Genomic DNA, 21,288 nt, shown 5'->3' with positions numbered 1-21,288 from the left:
TGCATAGCAGTGATAAGAAAACCCATGTGAGGATATGACTTCACCAATGGAGTGGGTATAGAGGGAGAAAAGGAGGGGACCAAGTACCGAGCCTTGTGGGACACCAGTGGTGAGTCTGCATGGGGCAGATGTGGATCCCCTCCATGTTACCTGGTATGAGCGACCTTCCAGGTAGGAAGCAAACCATTCCCATGCTGTTCCGCAGATACCAAGGCTCTTGAGGGTTGACAAAAGTGTCTTGTGGTTGACTGTGTCAAATGCTGCTGAAAGGTCCAGAAAGATAAGTACAGATGACAGCTTGGCTGACCGAGCAGCATGTAGTTTCTCAGAAACAGCCAATAGGCAAGAGGCAAGATGACTGAAGTTTGTCGGATGGGAGGTTGAAGTCACCAAGAACTGTCAGCGGGGAAAGTACTGAGGAGCGTGTCCATCTCTTCTAGGAAGTCCCCAAGGGGACCAGGAGGGCGGTAGATGACAATGATGAAAAGGTTGATTGAGAGGTAACTGAAACTGCATGAAATTCAAAAGAAGAGATGGTTAAATGAGACAAAGGAGAGGTGTGAAACACCATCTCCGTGATAAAAGTAGACCTGTACCACCACCTCTACCAGTTTCTCTTGGTGAATGAGAGAAAGCATAGGCAGAAGACAGAGCAGCTGGTGTAGCAGTGTTCTGTGGGGATATCCAGGTCTCTGTAAGTGCCAGAAAGTCGAATGTGTAGTGGGAAGCCAAGCCTGTGATGAAGTCAGCTTTCCTTACAGCAGACTGACAATTCCAGAGCCCACCTACCACCGCTGTTTGAGATTGAGACAACAGGGAAGGGTAGATGAGGTTACTGACGATGTGACATCTGTTCTGTGGATAGGAATGTCTGTGTCTAGAGATCCTTTCTAGAGATCCTTTCTGACTTTGCAATCCAGTTTATCCAAGAGCAGAACTAAAATATAGAAATGGCATGGACTTCATGAGATATCTGATGGTGTGCTGTGGTATCTGGCACCATGTTCTAAGCAGAAAATAAGAATAAGAGTTTTGAGGTGTAAAAAAAAATTTGCACTTATGTTTCCGCCGGTCTCGAACCGGGGACCTTTCGCGTGTTAGGCGAACGTGATAACCACTACACTACGGAAACTGAATGCTGCAGGTAGTGTATGAGTCTGTGGCTGCAGAACTGTCAGTGAGCCCATGCTGATCCCTGCATGTCCCCACCTCCGAAAGTCCTACAATAGACATATCAGAACTGGACCATGGAGCAATAGCAGGAGACCTGGTCTGTTAGATCACGTTTTCTTGCATTTCGTGTGGACAACCGTGTGTGTGAGTGTCCTTTATAGTCCCTGTCAACAGTTTCAAAGCACATAGTCTTTTTATGTTTTGAGAGATACATGCAGGTTCTCCTTTTGTTTGTATGCAACAAAATTGTTTATAAAAGTTATAAGTATTTACATTGACCAAACAAATAAATCCGTTTCACACAAGCACAGGATCAGGATAGAGCAGTAGATCATCAGTTTCCGTAGTGTAGTGGTTATCACGTTCGCCTCACACGCGAAAGGTCCCCGGTTCGAAACCGGCGGAAACATCTGCGTTTCTTTTATCCTCCTCAAATATCTTACATTTAACCAACTTCAAGACTTTTTTCAATACAAGCTTACATGCATGTCTGAAATATTTTCTTATATCACAATTATCAGATAGATAAACTACATATAGTAAATAGCATCCTTATTGTAATTATATAAAGTAATTTGCAGTAGAAGTAATAATAATAATAATAATAACAATAATAATAATAATAATAATAATAATAATAAAACACTTTTGCTTCTTCTTATTTCTGCTTCTCCCATTAGAGGTCGCCACAGCGGATCATCCGTCTCCATACCCCCTGTCCTCTACATCTGTCTCTATATCTATCTATCTATCTGTCTGTCTGTCTATCTATCTATCTATCTATCTATCTATCTATCTATCTATCTATCTATCTATCTATCTATCTATCATCTAAAACTGCAGTTGTGTCTCCACCTGGCGGTTGTTTGTACATTTCTGTACCAAAACAGGAGGATTTCTTGCAAGTTCTAAGAATTTTGAGGTACTAAAAATTGCATATATGTTTCCGCCCGGTCTCGAACCGGGGACCTTTCGCGTGTTAGGCGAACGTGATAACCACTACACTACGGAAACTGAATGGTGCAGAAAGTGTATGAGTCTGTGGCTGCAGAACTGTCAGTGAGCCCATGCTGATCCCTGCATGTACCCACCTCCGAAAGTCCTACAACAGACATATCAGAACTGGACCATGGTGCAATATCAGGAGACCTGGTCTGTTAGATCACGTTTTCTTGCATTTTACGTGGACAACCATGTGTGTGTTGTGTTTTGTTTGTGTGTGTGTGTGTGTGTGTGTGTGTGTGTGTGTGTGTGTGTGTGTGTGTGTGTGTGTGTGTGTCCTTTATAGTCCATGTCAACGGTTTCAAAGCAAAAAGTCTTTTAGGTTTTTGAGAGATACATGCATGTTTATTGTATGAGGAAGTCAGGTGTGTCAGAAATTATGTGAGGGTGGTGCAGGACATGTATGAGGACAGTGTGACAGCAGTGAAGTGTGCAGTAGAAAAGACAGACTGGTTCAGGGTGAAGGTTGGACTGCATCAAGGATCAGCCCTGAGCCCTTTGCTGTTTGCAGTGGTGATGGACAGGTTGACGGACGAGATCAGACAGGAGTCTCCTGGACTATGATGTTTGCAGATGATATTGTGATTTGTGGTGAGTAGTGAGCAAGTTGGGAAGAGCCTGGAGAGGGGAGGTATGCTCTGGAAAGAAGGGGAATGAAAGTCAATAGGAGTAAGACAGAGTACATGTGCGTAAATGAGAGGGAGGGCAGTGGGTGGTGCGGTAACAGGGAGAAGAGGTGGAGAAAGTGGAGGAGTTCAGGTATCGGGGTCAACAGTGCAAAGTAATGGAGAGTGTGTTAGAGAAGTGAAAAAAGAGTGCAGGCAGGGTGGAGTGGGTGGAGAAGAGTGACAGGAGTGATTTGTGATAGAAGAGTGTCTGTAAGAATGAAAGAGAAAGTTTATAGGACTATGGTGAGACCTGCAATGTTGTATGGTATAGAGACAGTGGCATTGAGTAAAAGACAGGAGGCGGAGCTGGAGGTAGCAGAGCTGAAGATGTTAAGGTTTTCGATGGGATTGACAAAGATGGACAGGATTAGAAATGAGTTTATTAGAGGGACAGCCCATGTAGAATGTTTTGGTGACAAGGTGAGTGAGGCGAGATTGAGATGGTTTGGACATGTGCAGAAGAGGGACATGAGTTATATTGGTAGAAGAATGCTGAGGATGGAGCCACCAGGAAGGTGGAAAGAGGAAGGCCAAGGAGGAGGTTCATGGATGTGGTGAGGAAGACATGCAGGTAGTTGGTGTGAAAGAGGCAGATGTAAAAGACAGGGTGCTATGGAGACGGATGACCCGCTGTGGCGACTTCTAATGGGAGCAGACGAAAGAAGAAGAAGAAGAAGATAGATACATGCAGGTTCCTTTTGTTTATATGCAACAAATTCGTTTATAAAAGTTATAAATATTTACATTGACCAAACAAATAAATCCGTTGCACACAATCACAGTATCAAGACAGCGCCTTTTTGTCATCAGTTTCCGTAGTGTAGTGGTTATCACGTTCGCCTCACACGCGAAAGGTCCCCGGTTCGAAACCGGGCGGAAACATCTGCGTTTCTTTTTATCCTCCTCAAATATCTTACATTTAACCAACTTCAAGACTTTTTCCAATACAAGTTTACATGCGTGTCTGAAATATTTTCTTATATCACAATTATCAGCTAGATGAACTACATGTAGTCAATTGCATCCTTATTGTAAGTATATAAAGTAATTTGCAGTAATAAAATAATAATAAAATAATAATAAAAAAATTATAATAATAATAAAATAATAATAATATTAATAATAATAATCTTCTACTTCTTCTGCTTCTTCTTCTTTCGGCTTCTCCCTTAAGGGGTCGCCACAGCAGATCATTCGTCCCCAAACCCCCTGTCCTCTACATCTGCCTCTTAACCAGTGTTGGGCAACGTTACTTTTAAAAGTAATGCATTACAATATTGAGTTACTCCCCAAAAAAGTAACTAATTACGTTACTTAGTTACTTTTTATGAAAAGTAATGCGTTATATTACTTTTGCGTTGCTTTTGCGTTACTTGTATCTCTTTCATGCCTTACAGGTGTAACAGGTGTAATATAGATAATTGCCATTAAGAAATAAGTTATATTAGGGCAAAAGACATTTCTTAAACATTTAAAATGCTTAATAACTTCTTAGAGAACAATAAGATGATCAACTAAATTTTGAACACTTTCCAGTCGCACTTCTGTACACTGCTTTTCAATCTGCCTTCGCCGTCAGGAATGTAACTATCGTTTGTGTCTATAAGGTTGAGGTGTGAGATGCACACCGGTGATGTGGAGGGAGAACATACCTTTCGCTGTCATCTCATAAAACATCATGCAATTCCATAAATATGACCTCGTCCTCGTCTACATCATTCTCTGCTTCATCATCAGCTTGAAACATTCTGAACGCTTTTACAAAGTTCGTGCTATTATCACTGACCGTGGCAGTTTATCTTCCCGCAAAGAGCAAATGAGCTGTGAATTTGCTCTCTCTCCGCTGTGATGGCATCGTACATGTGTCTCCCACGGAAAAAGTTTATTCTGAGCAGTCAGTAGATCTGCAGTGGTGGAAAGTCGGCAAAAGTTTTCTATATTTCTGTCTCCATTTCCATATATGCAACATTGCATAATGTTGCATATATTCAACATTATACACACACACACACACACACACACACACACACACACACACACACACATCTGTAGTGCTGTGCTTTGCATGCAGATGTTTTTTTTTAGTGGTATTTTTGCAGTTGACAAGAGCTTAATAATAATAATAATAATAATAATAATAATAATAATAATAATAATAATTTTGTAATAATATATAGATAATCTAACTATCTATCTATCTATCTATCTATCTATCTATCTATCTATCTATCATCTATCTATCTATCTATCTATCATCTTAACTGCAGTTTTGTCTCCACCTGGCGGTTGTTTGTACATTTTGTACCGAAACAGGAGGATTTCTTGCAGGTTTTAAGAATTTTGAGGTATAAAAAAAATACAAATATGTTTCCGCCCGGTCTCGAACCGGGGACCTTTCGCGTGTTAGGCGAACGTGATAACCACTACACTACGGAAACTGAATGCTGTAGGTGGGGTATAATGAAGAGACCTGCACTACTGCACGACCAATTGAACAAGATTTAATTGGTGAACGTGGGATTTAATTGGTGTATAATTGCTGTAATAATTTTGCGAGACTCCCGCAAAAAGGTCTTTTAAATATATTAAAAAAATATACAAAATCTGCACAAAAGCAACAATGCCATCTAAAATAAAATAAAACGATTTGCAGGAATAAGGTCGAAAGGCGAACTCTGGTGTGGTTCATGAGCGGTAGATTATTTTAAGGTGTGTGCTACACACACTACAGGGTGCTACAGATATCACAGATATCACTTCATTAATAAAGAAAGGAACAAACAACAAAACTTTGGCCTGTTTTTCTTTCTTATAAGACATCCATTTCAGTTGATGTTTTATGTTCTGAAAAGTTACTTGTTCATGCTCATGTTCGTCGTTTACACAAAAAGTCAAACTCAAATAAAACGAAATGTTTGTTAATTTTCCGTTTCTTTTTCATTTATTTACAAAAGGGAAAACTAAACTCCTTTATTGAGAACCTTGTTCATCCATAATGTTCAAATGTGCTTTTTCCTATTCCAATACACACTAATACTTACGCATACCTCTGGCGTCATCACTACAGATACCCATTTATACAAATGCTTGTTAAACATAGAACATTAACCCAATGTTCTACAAGTAAGAAGCAGTCAGTGCACCAAAAATAAAACTGCTTTTACATTTCACCTGGTGCTTTTTGCTTTTTGAAAATGCATTTTAGGACAAAGACCCCTTATTCACTAGTTCACTAGAGACATTTACATTTACATTTGCGGCATTTAGCAGACGCCCTTATCCAGAGCGACGTACAAACGTGCTTTAAATCTCTAGTAGTGAATAAATCTACACTGGTATGCAAGAATACAAACTCAATATAAATATAACTCGAATTCTACAAACTTGGAAAGTGCTAATTTAGGTATTTCAGGAAGAGGTAGGTCTTCAGTCGTCGCTTAAAGATAATCAGGGACTCTGCTGTACGGACATCTAGGGGAAGTTCATTCCACCACTTTGGTGCCAGAACAGAGAAGAGCCTTGAATTGTACTTACCTCTCATTCTGAGAGAAGGTGGTACCAGTCGAGCAGTGCTGGAGGATCTCAGACAGCGTGGTGCAGTGCGAGATGTGATGAGGTCACTGAGGTAAGATGGTGCTGGTCCATTTTTGGCCTTGTAGGCAAGCATCAGTGTTTTGAATCTGATACGTGCAGCTACTGGAAGCCAGTGAAGGAGCGCAGCAGTGGGGTGGTGTGGGAAAACTTGGGCTGATTGAACACAAGTCATGCAGCTGCGTTTTGGATCATTTGCAGTGGACGAATAGCGTTCAGGGGAAGACCTGCCAGCAGAGAGTTGCAGTAGTCCAGTCTTGAAATGACAAGAGACTGAACAAGCAACTGGGCAGCCTGTATGGACAGAAATGGTCGAATCCTTCGGATGTTATAGAGAAGAAATCGACAAGAACGAGCAACATTAGCGATATGTGGGAAAAAAGACAGTTCATTGTCCATAGTTACCCCAAGGTTACGAGCAGTGGCTGAAGGGAGAGCAGAGAGTCATGAAGTGTTATTTGTAGATCTTGACCTGGAGATGAATCACTTGGGATGACCAGCAGTTCTGTTTTGCTGGGGTTGAGTTTAAGTTGGTGAGCCCTCATCCATAAAGATATGTCTGACAAGCATGCTGAGATCCGAGCGGAAGCTGTGGTATCTGATGGAGGAAAGAAAAGATGAGTTGAGTGTCATCTGCATAGCAGTGATAAGAAAACCCATGTGAGGATATGACTTCACCAATGGAGTGGGTATAGAGGGAGAAAAGGAGGGGACCAAGTACCGAGCCTTGTGGGACACCAGTGGTGAGTCTGCATGGGGCAGATGTGGATCCCCTCCATGTTACCTGGTATGAGCGACCTTCCAGGTAGGAAGCAAACCATTCCCATGCTGTTCCGCAGATACCAAGGCTCTTGAGGGTTGACAAAAGTGTCTTGTGGTTGACTGTGTCAAATGCTGCTGAAAGGTCCAGAAAGATAAGTACAGATGACAGCTTGGCTGACCGAGCAGCATGTAGTTTCTCAGAAACAGCCAATAGGCAAGAGGCAAGATGACTGAAGTTTGTCGGATGGGAGGTTGAAGTCACCAAGAACTGTCAGCGGGAAAGTACTGAGGCGTGTCCATCTCTTCTAGGAAGTCCCCAAGGGGACCAGGAGGGCGGTAGATGACAATGATGAAAAGGTTGATTGGAGAGGTAACTGAAACTGCATGAAATTCAAAAGAAGAGATGGTTAAATGAGACAAAGGAGAGGTGTGAAACACCATCTCCGTGATAAAAGTAGACCTGTACCACCACCTCTACCAGTTTCTCTTGGTGAATGAGAGAAAGCATAGGCAGAAGACAGAGCAGCTGGTGTAGCAGTGTTCTGTGGGGATATCCAGGTCTCTGTAAGTGCCAGAAAGTCGAATGTGTAGTGGGAAGCCAAGCCTGTGATGAAGTCAGCTTTCCTTACAGCAGACTGACAATTCAGAGCCCACCTACCACCGCTGTTTGAGATTGAGACAACAGGGAAGGGTAGATGAGGTTACTGACGATGTGACATCTGTTCTGTGGATAGGAATGTCTGTGTCTAGAGATCCTTTCTAGAGATCCTTTCTGACTTTGCAATCCAGTTTATCCAAGAGCAGAACTAAAATATAGAAATGGCATGGACTTCATGAGATATCTGATGGTGTGCTGTGGTATCTGGCACCATGTTCTAAGCAGAAAATAAGAATAAGAGTTTTGAGGTGTAAAAAAAAAAAAAATTTGCACTTATGTTTCCGCCCGGTCTCGAACCGGGGACCTTTCGCGTGTTAGGCGAACGTGATAACCACTACACTACGGAAACTGAATGCTGCAGGTAGTGTATGAGTCTGTGGCTGCAGAACTGTCAGTGAGCCCATGCTGATCCCTGCATGTCCCCACCTCCGAAAGTCCTACAATAGACATATCAGAACTGGACCATGGAGCAATAGCAGGAGACCTGGTCTGTTAGATCACGTTTTCTTGCATTTCGTGTGGACAACCGTGTGTGTGAGTGTCCTTTATAGTCCCTGTCAACAGTTTCAAAGCACATAGTCTTTTTATGTTTTTGAGAGATACATGCAGGTTCTCCTTTTGTTTGTATGCAACAAAATTGTTTATAAAAGTTATAAGTATTTACATTGACCAAACAAATAAATCCGTTTCACACAAGCACAGGATCAGGATAGAGCAGTAGATCATCAGTTTCCGTAGTGTAGTGGTTATCACGTTCGCCTCACACGCGAAAGGTCCCCGGTTCGAAACCGGGCGGAAACATCTGCGTTTCTTTTTATCCTCCTCAAATATCTTACATTTAACCAACTTCAAGACTTTTTTCAATACAAGCTTACATGCATGTCTGAAATATTTTCTTATATCACAATTATCAGATAGATAAACTACATATAGTAAATAGCATCCTTATTGTAATTATATAAAGTAATTTGCAGTAGAAGTAATAATAATAATAATAATAACAATAATAATAATAATAATAATAATAATAATAATAAAACACTTTTGCTTCTTCTTATTTCTGCTTCTCCCATTAGAGGTCGCCACAGCGGATCATCCGTCTCCATACCCCCTGTCCTCTACATCTGTCTCTATATCTATCTATCTATCTGTCTGTCTGTCTATCTATCTATCTATCTATCTATCTATCTATCTATCTATCTATCTATCTATCTATCTATCTATCTATCTATCTATCTATCATCTAAAACTGCAGTTGTGTCTCCACCTGGCGGTTGTTTGTACATTTCTGTACCAAAACAGGAGGATTTCTTGCAAGTTCTAAGAATTTTGAGGTACCAAAAAAATTGCATATATGTTTCCGCCCGGTCTCGAACCGGGGACCTTTCGCGTGTTAGGCGAACGTGATAACCACTACACTACGGAAACTGAATGGTGCAGAAAGTGTATGAGTCTGTGGCTGCAGAACTGTCAGTGAGCCCATGCTGATCCCTGCATGTACCCACCTCCGAAAGTCCTACAACAGACATATCAGAACTGGACCATGGTGCAATATCAGGAGACCTGGTCTGTTAGATCACGTTTTCTTGCATTTTACGTGGACAACCATGTGTGTGTGTTGTGTTTTGTTTGTGTGTGTGTGTGTGTGTGTGTGTGTGTGTGTGTGTGTGTGTGTGTGTGTGTGTGTCCTTTATAGTCCATGTCAACGGTTTCAAAGCAAAAAGTCTTTTAGGTTTTTGAGAGATACATGCATGTTTATTGTATGAGGAAGTCAGGTGTGTCAGAAATTATGTGAGGGTGGTGCAGGACATGTATGAGGACAGTGTGACAGCAGTGAAGTGTGCAGTAGAAAAGACAGACTGGTTCAGGGTGAAGGTTGGACTGCATCAAGGATCAGCCCTGAGCCCTTTGCTGTTTGCAGTGGTGATGGACAGGTTGACGGACGAGATCAGACAGGAGTCTCCCTGGACTATGATGTTTGCAGATGATATTGTGATTTGTGGTGAGAGTAGTGAGCAAGTTGGGAAGAGCCTGGAGAGGGGGAGGTATGCTCTGGAAAGAAGGGGAATGAAAGTCAATAGGAGTAAGACAGAGTACATGTGCGTAAATGAGAGGGAGGGCAGTGGAGTGGTGCGGTAACAGGGAGAAGAGGTGGAGAAAGTGGAGGAGTTCAGGTATCGGGGGTCAACAGTGCAAAGTAATGGAGAGTGTGTTAGAGAAGTGAAAAAAGAGTGCAGGCAGGGTGGAGTGGGTGGAGAAGAGTGACAGGAGTGATTTGTGATAGAAGAGTGTCTGTAAGAATGAAAGAGAAAGTTTATAGGACTATGGTGAGACCTGCAATGTTGTATGGTATAGAGACAGTGGCATTGAGTAAAAGACAGGAGGCGGAGCTGGAGGTAGCAGAGCTGAAGATGTTAAGGTTTTCGATGGGATTGACAAAGATGGACAGGATTAGAAATGAGTTTATTAGAGGGACAGCCCATGTAGAATGTTTTGGTGACAAGGTGAGTGAGGCGAGATTGAGATGGTTTGGACATGTGCAGAAGAGGGACATGAGTTATATTGGTAGAAGAATGCTGAGGATGGAGCCACCAGGAAGGTGGAAAAGAGGAAGGCCAAGGAGGAGGTTCATGGATGTGGTGAGGGAAGACATGCAGGTAGTTGGTGTGAAAGAGGCAGATGTAAAAGACAGGGTGCTATGGAGACGGATGACCCGCTGTGGCGACTTCTAATGGGAGCAGACGAAAGAAGAAGAAGAAGAAGATAGATACATGCAGGTTCCTTTTGTTTATATGCAACAAATTCGTTTATAAAAGTTATAAATATTTACATTGACCAAACAAATAAATCCGTTGCACACAATCACAGTATCAAGACAGCGCCTTTTTGTCATCAGTTTCCGTAGTGTAGTGGTTATCACGTTCGCCTCACACGCGAAAGGTCCCCGGTTCGAAACCGGGCGGAAACATCTGCGTTTCTTTTTATCCTCCTCAAATATCTTACATTTAACCAACTTCAAGACTTTTTCCAATACAAGTTTACATGCGTGTCTGAAATATTTTCTTATATCACAATTATCAGCTAGATGAACTACATGTAGTCAATTGCATCCTTATTGTAAGTATATAAAGTAATTTGCAGTAATAAAATAATAATAAAATAATAATAAAAAAATTATAATAATAATAAAATAATAATAATATTAATAATAATAATCTTCTACTTCTTCTTCTTCTTCTTCGGCTTCTCCCTTAAGGGTCGCCACAGCAGATCATTCGTCCCCAAACCCCTGTCCTCTACATCTGCCTCTTAACCAGTGTTGGGCAACGTTACTTTTAAAAGTAATGCATTACAATATTGAGTTACTCCCCAAAAAAGTAACTAATTACGTTACTTAGTTACTTTTTATGAAAAGTAATGCGTTATATTACTTTTGCGTTGCTTTTGCGTTACTTGTATCTCTTTCATGCCTTACAGGTGTAACAGGTGTAATATAGATAATTGCCATTAAGAAATAAGTTATATTAGGGCAAAAGACATTTCTTAAACATTTAAAATGCTTAATAACTTCTTAGAGAACAATAAGATGATCAACTAAATTTTGAACACTTTCCAGTCGCACTTCTGTACACTGCTTTTCAATCTGCCTTCGCCGTCAGGAATGTAACTATCGTTTGTGTCTATAAGGTTGAGGGTGTGAGATGCACACCGGTGATGTGGAGGGAGAACATACCTTTCGCTGTCATCTCATAAAACATCATGCAATTCCATAAATATGACCTCGTCCTCGTCTACATCATTCTCTGCTTCATCATCAGCTTGAAACATTCTGAACGCTTTTACAAAGTTCGTGCTATTATCAGTGACCGTGGCAGTTTATCTTCCCACAAAGAGCAAATGAGCTGTGAATTTGCTCTCTCTCTCGCTGTGATGGCATCGTACATGTGTCTCCCACGGAAAAAGTTTATTCTGAGCAGTCAGTAGATCTGCAGTGGTGGAAAGTCGGCAAAAGTTTTCTATATTTCTGTCTCCATTTCCATATATGCAACATTGCATAATGTTGCATATATTCAACATTATACACACACACACACACACACACACACACACACACACACACACACATCTGTAGTGCTGTGCTTTGCATGCAGATGTTTTTTTTTAAGTGGTATTTTTGCAGTTGACAAGAGCTTAATAATAATAATAATAATAATAATAATAATAATAATAATAATAATAATAATTTTGTAATAATATATAGATAATCTAACTATCTATCTATCTATCTATCTATCTATCTATCTATCTATCTATCTATCTATCTATCTATCTATCTATCTATCTATCATCTATCTATCTATCTATCATCTTAACTGCAGTTTTGTCTCCACCTGGCGGTTGTTTGTACATTTTTGTACCGAAACAGGAGGATTTCTTGCAGGTTTTAAGAATTTTGAGGTATAAAAAAAAATACAAATATGTTTCCGCCCGGTCTCGAACCGGGGACCTTTCGCGTGTTAGGCGAACGTGATAACCACTACACTACGGAAACTGAATGCTGTAGGTGGGGTATAATGAAGAGACCTGCACTACTGCACGACCAATTGAACAAGATTTAATTGGTGAACGTGGGATTTAATTGGTGTATAATTGCTGTAATAATTTTGCGAGACTCCCGCAAAAAGGTCTTTTAAATATATTAAAAAAATATACAAAATCTGCACAAAAGCAACAATGCCATCTAAAATAAAATAAAACGATTTGCAGGAATAAGGTCGAAAGGCGAACTCTGGTGTGGTTCATGAGCGGTAGATTATTTTAAGGTGTGCTACACACACTACAGGGTGCTACAGATATCACAGATATCACTTCATTAATAAAGAAAGGAACAAACAACAAAACTTTGGCCTGTTTTTCTTTCTTATAAGACATCCATTTCAGTTGATGTTTTATGTTCTGAAAAGTTACTTGTTCATGCTCATGTTCGTCGTTTACACAAAAAGTCAAACTCAAATAAAACGAAATGTTTGTTAATTTTCCGTTTCTTTTTCATTTATTTACAAAAGGGAAAACTAAACTCCTTTATTGAGAACCTTGTTCATCCATAATGTTCAAATGTGCTTTTTCCTATTCCAATACACACTAATACTTACGCATACCTCTGACGTCATCACTACAGATACCCATTTATACAAATGCTTGTTAAACATAGAACATTAACCCAATGTTCTACAAGTAAGAAGCAGTCAGTGCACCAAAAATAAAACTGCTTTTACATTTCACCTGGTGCTTTTTGCTTTTTGAAAATGCATTTTAGGACAAAGACCCCTTATTCACTAGTTCACTAGAGACATTTACATTTACATTTGCGGCATTTAGCAGACGCCCTTATCCAGAGCGACGTACAAACGTGCTTTAAATCTCTAGTAGTGAATAAATCTACACTGGTATGCAAGAATACAAACTCAATATAAATATAACTCGAATTCTACAAACTTGGAAAGTGCTAATTTAGGTATTTCAGGAAGAGGTAGGTCTTCAGTCGTCGCTAAAGATAATCAGGGACTCTGCTGTACGGACATCTAGGGGAAGTTCATTCCACCACTTTGGTGCCAGAACAGAGAAGAGCCTTGAATTGTACTTACCTCTCATTCTGAGAGAAGGTGGTACCAGTCGAGCAGTGCTGGAGGATCTCAGACAGCGTGGTGCAGTGCGAGATGTGATGAGGTCACTGAGGTAAGATGGTGCTGGTCCATTTTTGGCCTTGTAGGCAAGCATCAGTGTTTTGAATCTGATACGTGCAGCTACTGGAAGCCAGTGAAGGAGCGCAGCAGTGGGGTGGTGTGGGAAAACTTGGGCTGATTGAACACAAGTCGTGCAGCTGCGTTTTGGATCATTTGCAGTGGACGAATAGCGTTCAGGGGAAGACCTGCCAGCAGAGAGTTGCAGTAGTCCAGTCTTGAAATGACAAGAGACTGAACAAGCAACTGGGCAGCCTGTATGGACAGAAATGGTCGAATCCTTCGGATGTTATAGAGAAGAAATCGACAAGAACGAGCAACATTAGCGATATGTGGGAAAAAAGACAGTTCATTGTCCATAGTTACCCCAAGGTTACGAGCAGTGGCTGAAGGGAGAGCAGAGAGTCATGAAGTGTTATTTGTAGATCTTGACCTGGAGATGAATCACTTGGGATGACCAGCAGTTCTGTTTTGCTGGGGTTGAGTTTAAGTTGGTGAGCCCTCATCCATAAAGATATGTCTGACAAGCATGCTGAGATCCGAGCGGAAGCTGTGGTATCTGATGGAGGAAAGAAAAGATGAGTTGAGTGTCATCTGCATAGCAGTGATAAGAAAACCCATGTGAGGATATGACTTCACCAATGGAGTGGGTATAGAGGGAGAAAAGGAGGGGACCAAGTACCGAGCCTTGTGGGACACCAGTGGTGAGTCTGCATGGGGCAGATGTGGATCCCCTCCATGTTACCTGGTATGAGCGACCTTCCAGGTAGGAAGCAAACCATTCCCATGCTGTTCCGCAGATACCAAGGCTCTTGAGGGTTGACAAAAGTGTCTTGTGGTTGACTGTGTCAAATGCTGCTGAAAGGTCCAGAAAGATAAGTACAGATGACAGCTTGGCTGACCGAGCAGCATGTAGTTTCTCAGAAACAGCCAATAGGCAAGAGGCAAGATGACTGAAGTTTGTCGGATGGGAGGTTGAAGTCACCAAGAACTGTCAGCGGGGAAAGTACTGAGGAGCGTGTCCATCTCTTCTAGGAAGTCCCCAAGGGGACCAGGAGGCGGTAGATGACAATGATGAAAAGGTTGATTGGAGAGGTAACTGAAACTGCATGAAATTCAAAAGAAGAGATGGTTAAATGAGACAAAGGGAGAGGTGTGAAACACCATCTCCGTGATAAAAGTAGACCTGTACCACCACCTCTACCAGTTTCTCTTGGTGAATGAGAGAAAGCATAGGCAGAAGACAGAGCAGCTGGTGTAGCAGTGTTCTGTGGGGATATCCAGGTCTCTGTAAGTGCCAGAAAGTCGAATGTGTAGTGGGAAGCCAAGCCTGTGATGAAGTCAGCTTTCCTTACAGCAGACTGACAATTCCAGAGCCCACCTACCACCGCTGTTTGAGATTGAGACAACAGGGAAGGGTAGATGAGGTTACTGACGATGTGACATCTGTTCTGTGGATAGGAATGTCTGTGTCTAGAGATCCTTTCTAGAGATCCTTTCTGACTTTGCAATCCAGTTTATCCAAGAGCAGAACTAAAATATAGAAATGGCATGGACTTCATGAGATATCTGATGGTGTGCTGTGGTATCTGGCACCATGTTCTAAGCAGAAAATAAGAATAAGAGTTTTGAGGTGTAAAAAAAAAAAAAATTTGCACTTATGTTTCCGCCCGGTCTCGAACCGGGGACCTTTCGCGTGTTAGGCGAACGTGATAACCACTACACTACGGAAACTGAATGCTGCAGGTAGTGTATGAGTCTGTGGCTGCAGAACTGTCAGTGAGCCCATGCTGATCCCTGCATGTCCCCACCTCCGAAAGTCCTACAATAGACATATCAGAACTGGACCATGGAGCAATAGCAGGAGACCTGGTCTGTTAGATCACGTTTTCTTGCATTTCGTGTGGACAACCGTGTGTGTGAGTGTCCTTTATAGTCCCTGTCAACAGTTTCAAAGCACATAGTCTTTTTATGTTTTTGAGAGATACATGCAGGTTCTCCTTTTGTTTGTATGCAACAAAATTGTTTATAAAAGTTATAAGTATTTACATTGACCAAACAAATAAATCCGTTTCACACAAGCACAGGATCAGGATAGAGCAGTAGATCATCAGTTTCCGTAGTGTAGTGGTTATCACGTTCGCCTCACACGCGAAAGGTCCCCGGTTCGAAACCGGGCGGAAACATCTGCGTTTCTTTTTATCCTCCTCAAATATCTTACATTTAACCAACTTCAAGACTTTTTTCAATACAAGCTTACATGCATGTCTGAAATATTTTCTTATATCACAATTATCAGATAGATAAACTACATATAGTAAATAGCATCCTTATTGTAATTATATAAAGTAATTTGCAGTAGAAGTAATAATAATAATAATAATAACAATAATAATAATAATAATAATAATAATAATAAAACACTTTTGCTTCTTCTTATTTCTGCTTCTCCCATTAGAGGTCGCCACAGCGGATCATCCGTCTCCATACCCCCTGTCCTCTACATCTGTCTCTATATCTATCTATCTATCTGTCTGTCTGTCTATCTATCTATCTATCTATCTATCTATCTATCTATCTATCTATCTATCTATCTATCTATCTATCTATCTATCTATCTATCATCTAAAACTGCAGTTGTGTCTCCACCTGGCGGTTGTTTGTACATTTCTGTACCAAAACAGGAGGATTTCTTGCAAGTTCTAAGAATTTTGAGGTACTAAAAAAATTGCATATATGTTTCCGCCCGGTCTCGAACCGGGGACCTTTCGCGTGTTAGGCGAACGTGATAACCACTACACTACGGAAACTGAATGGTGCAGAAAGTGTATGAGTCTGTGGCTGCAGAACTGTCAGTGAGCCCATGCTGATCCCTGCATGTACCCACCTCCGAAAGTCCTACAACAGACATATCAGAACTGGACCATGGTGCAATATCAGGAGACCTGGTCTGTTAGATCACGTTTTCTTGCATTTTACGTGGACAACCATGTGTGTGTGTTGTGTTTTGTTTGTGTGTGTGTGTGTGTGTGTGTGTGTGTGTGTGTGTGTGTGTGTGTGTGTGTGTGTGTGTCCTTTATAGTCCATGTCAACGGTTTCAAAGCAAAAGTCTTTTAGGTTTTGAGAGATACATGCATGTTTATTGTATGAGGAAGTCAGGTGTGTCAGAAATTATGTGAGGGTGGTGCAGGACATGTATGAGGACAGTGTGACAGCAGTGAAGTGTGCAGTAGAAAAGACAGACTGGTTCAGGGTGAAGGTTGGACTGCATCAAGGATCAGCCCTGAGCCCTTTGCTGTTTGCAGTGGTGATGGACAGGTTGACGGACGAGATCAGACAGGAGTCTCCCTGGACTATGATGTTTGCAGATGATATTGTGATTTGTGGTGAGAGTAGTGAGCAAGTTGGGAAGAGCCTGGAGAGGGGGAGGTATGCTCTGGAAAGAAGGGGAATGAAAGTCAATAGGAGTAAGACAGAGTACATGTGCGTAAATGAGAGGGAGGGCAGTGGAGTGGTGCGGTAACAGGGAGAAGAGGTGGAGAAAGTGGAGGAGTTCAGGTATCGGGGGTCAACAGTGCAAAGTAATGGAGAGTGTGTTAGAGAAGTGAAAAAAGAGTGCAGGCAGGGTGGAGTGGGTGGAGAAGAGTGACAGGAGTGATTTGTGATAGAAGAGTGTCTGTAAGAATGAAAGAGAAAGTTTATAGGACTATGGTGAGACCTGCAATGTTGTATGGTATAGAGACAGTGGCATTGAGTAAAAGACAGGAGGCGGAGCTGGAGGTAGCAGAGCTGAAGATGTTAAGGTTTTCGATGGGATTGACAAAGATGGACAGGATTAGAAATGAGTTTATTAGAGGGACAGCCCATGTAGAATGTTTTGGTGACAAGGTGAGTGAGGCGAGATTGAGATGGTTTGGACATGTGCAGAAGAGGGACATGAGTTATATTGGTAGAAGAATGCTGAGGATGGAGCCACCAGGAAGGTGGAAAAGAGGAAGGCCAAGGAGGAGGTTCATGGATGTGGTGAGGAAGACATGCAGGTAGTTGGTGTGAAAGAGGCAGATGTAAAGACAGGGTGCTATGGAGACGGATGACCCGCTGTGGCGACTTCTAATGGGAGCAGACGAAGAAGAAGAAGAAGAAGAAGATAGATACATGCAGGTTCCTTTTGTTTATATGCAACAAATTCGTTTATAAAAGTTATAAATATTTACATTGACCAAACAAATAAATCCGTTGCACACAATCACAGTATCAAGACAGCGCCTTTTTGTCATCAGTTTCCGTAGTGTAGTGGTTATCACGTTCGCCTCACACGCGAAAGGTCCCCGGTTCGAAACCGGGCGGAAACATCTGCGTTTCTTTTTATCCTCCTCAAATATCTTACATTTAACCAACTTCAAGACTTTTTCCAATACAAGTTTACATGCGTGTCTGAAATATTTTCTTATATCACAATTATCAGCTAGATGAACTACATGTAGTCAATTGCATCCTTATTGTAAGTATATAAAGTAATTTGCAGTAATAAAAATAATAATAAAAAATAATAAATAAAAAAAATTATAATAATAATAAAATAATAATAATATTAATAATAATAATCTTCTACTTCTTCTGCTTCTTCTTCTCTCGGCTTCTCCCTTAAGGGGTCGCCACAGCAGATCATTCGTCCCCAAACCCCCCTGTCCTCTACATCTGCCTCTTAACCAGTGTTGGGCAACGTTACTTTTAAAAGTAATGCATTACAATATTGAGTTACTCCCCAAAAAAGTAACTAATTACGTTACTTAGTTACTTTTTATGAAAAGTAATGCGTTATATTACTTTTGCGTTGCTTTTGCGTTACTTGTATCTCTTTCATGCCTTACAGGTGTAACAGGTGTAATATAGATAATTGCCATTAAGAAATAAGTTATATTAGGGCAAAAGACATTTCTTAAACATTTAAAATGCTTAATAACTTCTTAGAGAACAATAAGATGATCAACTAAATTTTGAACACTTTCCAGTCGCACTTCTGTACACTGCTTTTCAATCTGCCTTCGCCGTCAGGAATGTAACTATCGTTTGTGTCTATAAGGTTGAGGGTGTGAGATGCACACCGGTGATGTGGAGGGAGAACATACCTTTCGCTGTCATCTCATAAAACATCATGCAATTCCATAAATATGACCTCGTCCTCGTCTACATCATTCTCTGCTTCATCATCAGCTTGAAACATTCTGAACGCTTTTACAAAGTTCGTGCTATTATCAGTGACCGTGGCAGTTTATCTTCCCGCAAAGAGCAAATGAGCTGTGAATTTGCTCTCTCTCTCCGCTGTGATGGCATCGTACATGTGTCTCCCACGGAAAAAGTTTATTCTGAGCAGTCAGTAGATCTGCAGTGGTGGAAAGTCGGCAAAAGTTTTCTATATTTCTGTCTCCATTTCCATATATGCAACATTGCATAATGTTGCATATATTCAACATTATACACACACACACACACACACACACACACACACACACACACACACACACACATCTGTAGTGCTGTGCTTTGCATGCAGATGTTTTTTTTTTTAAGTGGTATTTTTTGCAGTTGACAAGAGCTTAATAATAATAATAATAATAATAATAATAATAATAATAATAATAATAATAATTTTGTAATAATATATAGATAATCTAACTATCTATCTATCTATCTATCTATCTATCTATCTATCTATCTATCTATCTATCTATCTATCTATCTATCTATCTATCTATCTATCATCTTAACTGCAGTTTTGTCTCCACCTGGCGGTTGTTTGTACATTTTTGTACCGAAACAGGAGGATTTCTTGCAGGTTTTAAGAATTTTGAGGTATAAAAAAAAAAATACAAATATGTTTCCGCCCGGTCTCGAACCGGGGACCTTTCGCGTGTTAGGCGAACGTGATAACCACTACACTACGGAAACTGAATGCTGTAGGTGGGGTATAATGAAGAGACCTGCACTACTGCACGACCAATTGAACAAGATTTAATTGGTGAACGTGGGATTTAATTGGTGTATAATTGCTGTAATAATTTTGCGAGACTCCCGCAAAAAGGTCTTTTAAATATATTAAAAAAATATACAAAATCTGCACAAAAGCAACAATGCCATCTAAAATAAAATAAAACGATTTGCAGGAATAAGGTCGAAAGGCGAACTCTGGTGTGGTTCATGAGCGGTAGATTATTTTAAGGTGTGTGCTACACACACTACAGGGTGCTACAGATATCACAGATATCACTTCATTAATAAAGAAAGGAACAAACAACAAAACTTTGGCCTGTTTTTCTTTCTTATAAGACATCCATTTCAGTTGATGTTTTATGTTCTGAAAAGTTACTTGTTCATGCTCATGTTCGTCGTTTACACAAAAAGTCAAACTCAAATAAAACGAAATGTTTGTTAATTTTCCGTTTCTTTTTCATTTATTTACAAAAGGGAAAACTAAACTCCTTTATTGAGAACCTTGTTCATCCATAATGTTCAAATGTGCTTTTTCCTATTCCAATACACACTAATACTTACGCATACCTCTGACGTCATCACTACAGATACCCATTTATACAAATGCTTGTTAAACATAGAACATTAACCCAATGTTCTACAAGTAAGAAGCAGTCAGTGCACCAAAAATAAAACTGCTTTTACATTTCACCTGGTGCTTTTTGCTTTTTGAAAATGCATTTTAGGACAAAGACCCCTTATTCACTAGTTCACTAGAGACATTTACATTTACATTTGCGGCATTTAGCAGACGCCCTTATCCAGAGCGACGTACAAACGTGCTTTAAATCTCTAGTAGTGAATAAATCTACACTGGTATGCAAGAATACAAACTCAATATAAATATAACTCGAATTCTACAAACTTGGAAAGTGCTAATTTAGGTATTTCAGGAAGAGGTAGGTCTTCAGTCGTCGCTTAAAGATAATCAGGGACTCTGCTGTACGGACATCTAGGGGAAGTTCATTCCACCACTTTGGTGCCAGAACAGAGAAGAGCCTTGAATTGTACTTACCTCTCATTCTGAGAGAAGGTGGTACCAGTCGAGCAGTGCTGGAGGATCTCAGACAGCGTGGTGCAGTGCGAGATGTGATGAGGTCACTGAGGTAAGATGGTGCTGGTCCATTTTTGGCCTTGTAGGCAAGCATCAGTGTTTTGAATCTGATACGTGCAGCTACTGGAAGCCAGTGAAGGGAGCGCAGCAGTGGGGTGGTGTGGGAAAACTTGGGCTGATTGAACACAAGTCGTGCAGCTGCGTTTTGGATCATTTGCAGTGGACGAATAGCGTTCAGGGGAAGACCTGCCAGCAGAGAGTTGCAGTAGTCCAGTCTTGAAATGACAAGAGACTGAACAAGCAACTGGGCAGCCTGTATGGACAGAAATGGTCGAATCCTTCGGATGTTATAGAGAAGAAATCGACAAGAACGAGCAACATTAGCGATATGTGGGAAAAAAGACAGTTCATTGTCCATAGTTACCCCAAGGTTACGAGCAGTGGCTGAAGGGAGAGCAGAGAGTCATGAAGTGTTATTTGTAGATCTTGACCTGGAGATGAATCACTTGGGATGACCAGCAGTTCTGTTTTGCTGGGGTTGAGTTTAAGTTGGTGAGCCCTCATCCATAAAGATATGTCTGACAAGCATGCTGAGATCCGGCGGAAGCT

At 40.9% G+C, this 21,288-nt stretch overlaps 15 non-coding genes across 15 annotated transcripts; 6 read left to right on the top strand and 9 right to left on the bottom strand.

Moving 5' to 3' along the window:
• Positions 1–1,060: 1,060 nt before the first annotated feature.
• Positions 1,061–1,132, bottom strand: trnav-aac. Its single transcript has one exon. It is a non-coding gene; the product is annotated as a tRNA-Val (tRNA).
• Positions 1,133–1,510: 378 nt separating this feature from the next.
• trnav-cac lies at positions 1,511–1,582 on the top strand. Its single transcript has one exon. It is a non-coding gene; the product is annotated as a tRNA-Val (tRNA).
• A 532-nt stretch (positions 1,583–2,114) lies between these two features.
• Positions 2,115–2,187, bottom strand: trnav-aac. Its single transcript has one exon. It is a non-coding gene; the product is annotated as a tRNA-Val (tRNA).
• A 1,465-nt stretch (positions 2,188–3,652) lies between these two features.
• Positions 3,653–3,725, top strand: trnav-cac. Its single transcript has one exon. It is a non-coding gene; the product is annotated as a tRNA-Val (tRNA).
• Positions 3,726–5,208: 1,483 nt separating this feature from the next.
• trnav-aac lies at positions 5,209–5,281 on the bottom strand. The gene has a single exon. It is a non-coding gene; the product is annotated as a tRNA-Val (tRNA).
• A 2,849-nt stretch (positions 5,282–8,130) lies between these two features.
• Positions 8,131–8,203, bottom strand: trnav-aac. The gene has a single exon. It is a non-coding gene; the product is annotated as a tRNA-Val (tRNA).
• Positions 8,204–8,582: 379 nt separating this feature from the next.
• Positions 8,583–8,655, top strand: trnav-cac. Its single transcript has one exon. It is a non-coding gene; the product is annotated as a tRNA-Val (tRNA).
• Positions 8,656–9,209: 554 nt separating this feature from the next.
• trnav-aac lies at positions 9,210–9,282 on the bottom strand. Its single transcript has one exon. It is a non-coding gene; the product is annotated as a tRNA-Val (tRNA).
• A 1,467-nt stretch (positions 9,283–10,749) lies between these two features.
• On the top strand, positions 10,750–10,822 carry trnav-cac. Its single transcript has one exon. It is a non-coding gene; the product is annotated as a tRNA-Val (tRNA).
• A 1,511-nt stretch (positions 10,823–12,333) lies between these two features.
• On the bottom strand, positions 12,334–12,406 carry trnav-aac. The gene has a single exon. It is a non-coding gene; the product is annotated as a tRNA-Val (tRNA).
• A 2,850-nt stretch (positions 12,407–15,256) lies between these two features.
• On the bottom strand, positions 15,257–15,329 carry trnav-aac. The gene has a single exon. It is a non-coding gene; the product is annotated as a tRNA-Val (tRNA).
• Positions 15,330–15,708: 379 nt separating this feature from the next.
• On the top strand, positions 15,709–15,781 carry trnav-cac. Its single transcript has one exon. It is a non-coding gene; the product is annotated as a tRNA-Val (tRNA).
• A 551-nt stretch (positions 15,782–16,332) lies between these two features.
• On the bottom strand, positions 16,333–16,405 carry trnav-aac. Its single transcript has one exon. It is a non-coding gene; the product is annotated as a tRNA-Val (tRNA).
• Positions 16,406–17,874: 1,469 nt separating this feature from the next.
• trnav-cac lies at positions 17,875–17,947 on the top strand. The gene has a single exon. It is a non-coding gene; the product is annotated as a tRNA-Val (tRNA).
• Positions 17,948–19,471: 1,524 nt separating this feature from the next.
• Positions 19,472–19,544, bottom strand: trnav-aac. The gene has a single exon. It is a non-coding gene; the product is annotated as a tRNA-Val (tRNA).
• Positions 19,545–21,288: the final 1,744 nt, after the last annotated feature.

Source organism: Silurus meridionalis, chromosome 15 (genome assembly GCF_014805685.1).
Source record: "Silurus meridionalis isolate SWU-2019-XX chromosome 15, ASM1480568v1, whole genome shotgun sequence".
Taxonomy (NCBI): domain Eukaryota; kingdom Metazoa; phylum Chordata; class Actinopteri; order Siluriformes; family Siluridae; genus Silurus; species Silurus meridionalis.
Note: the sequence above shows the minus strand (reverse complement) of the source record. Positions and strands in the feature narration are given on the sequence as shown.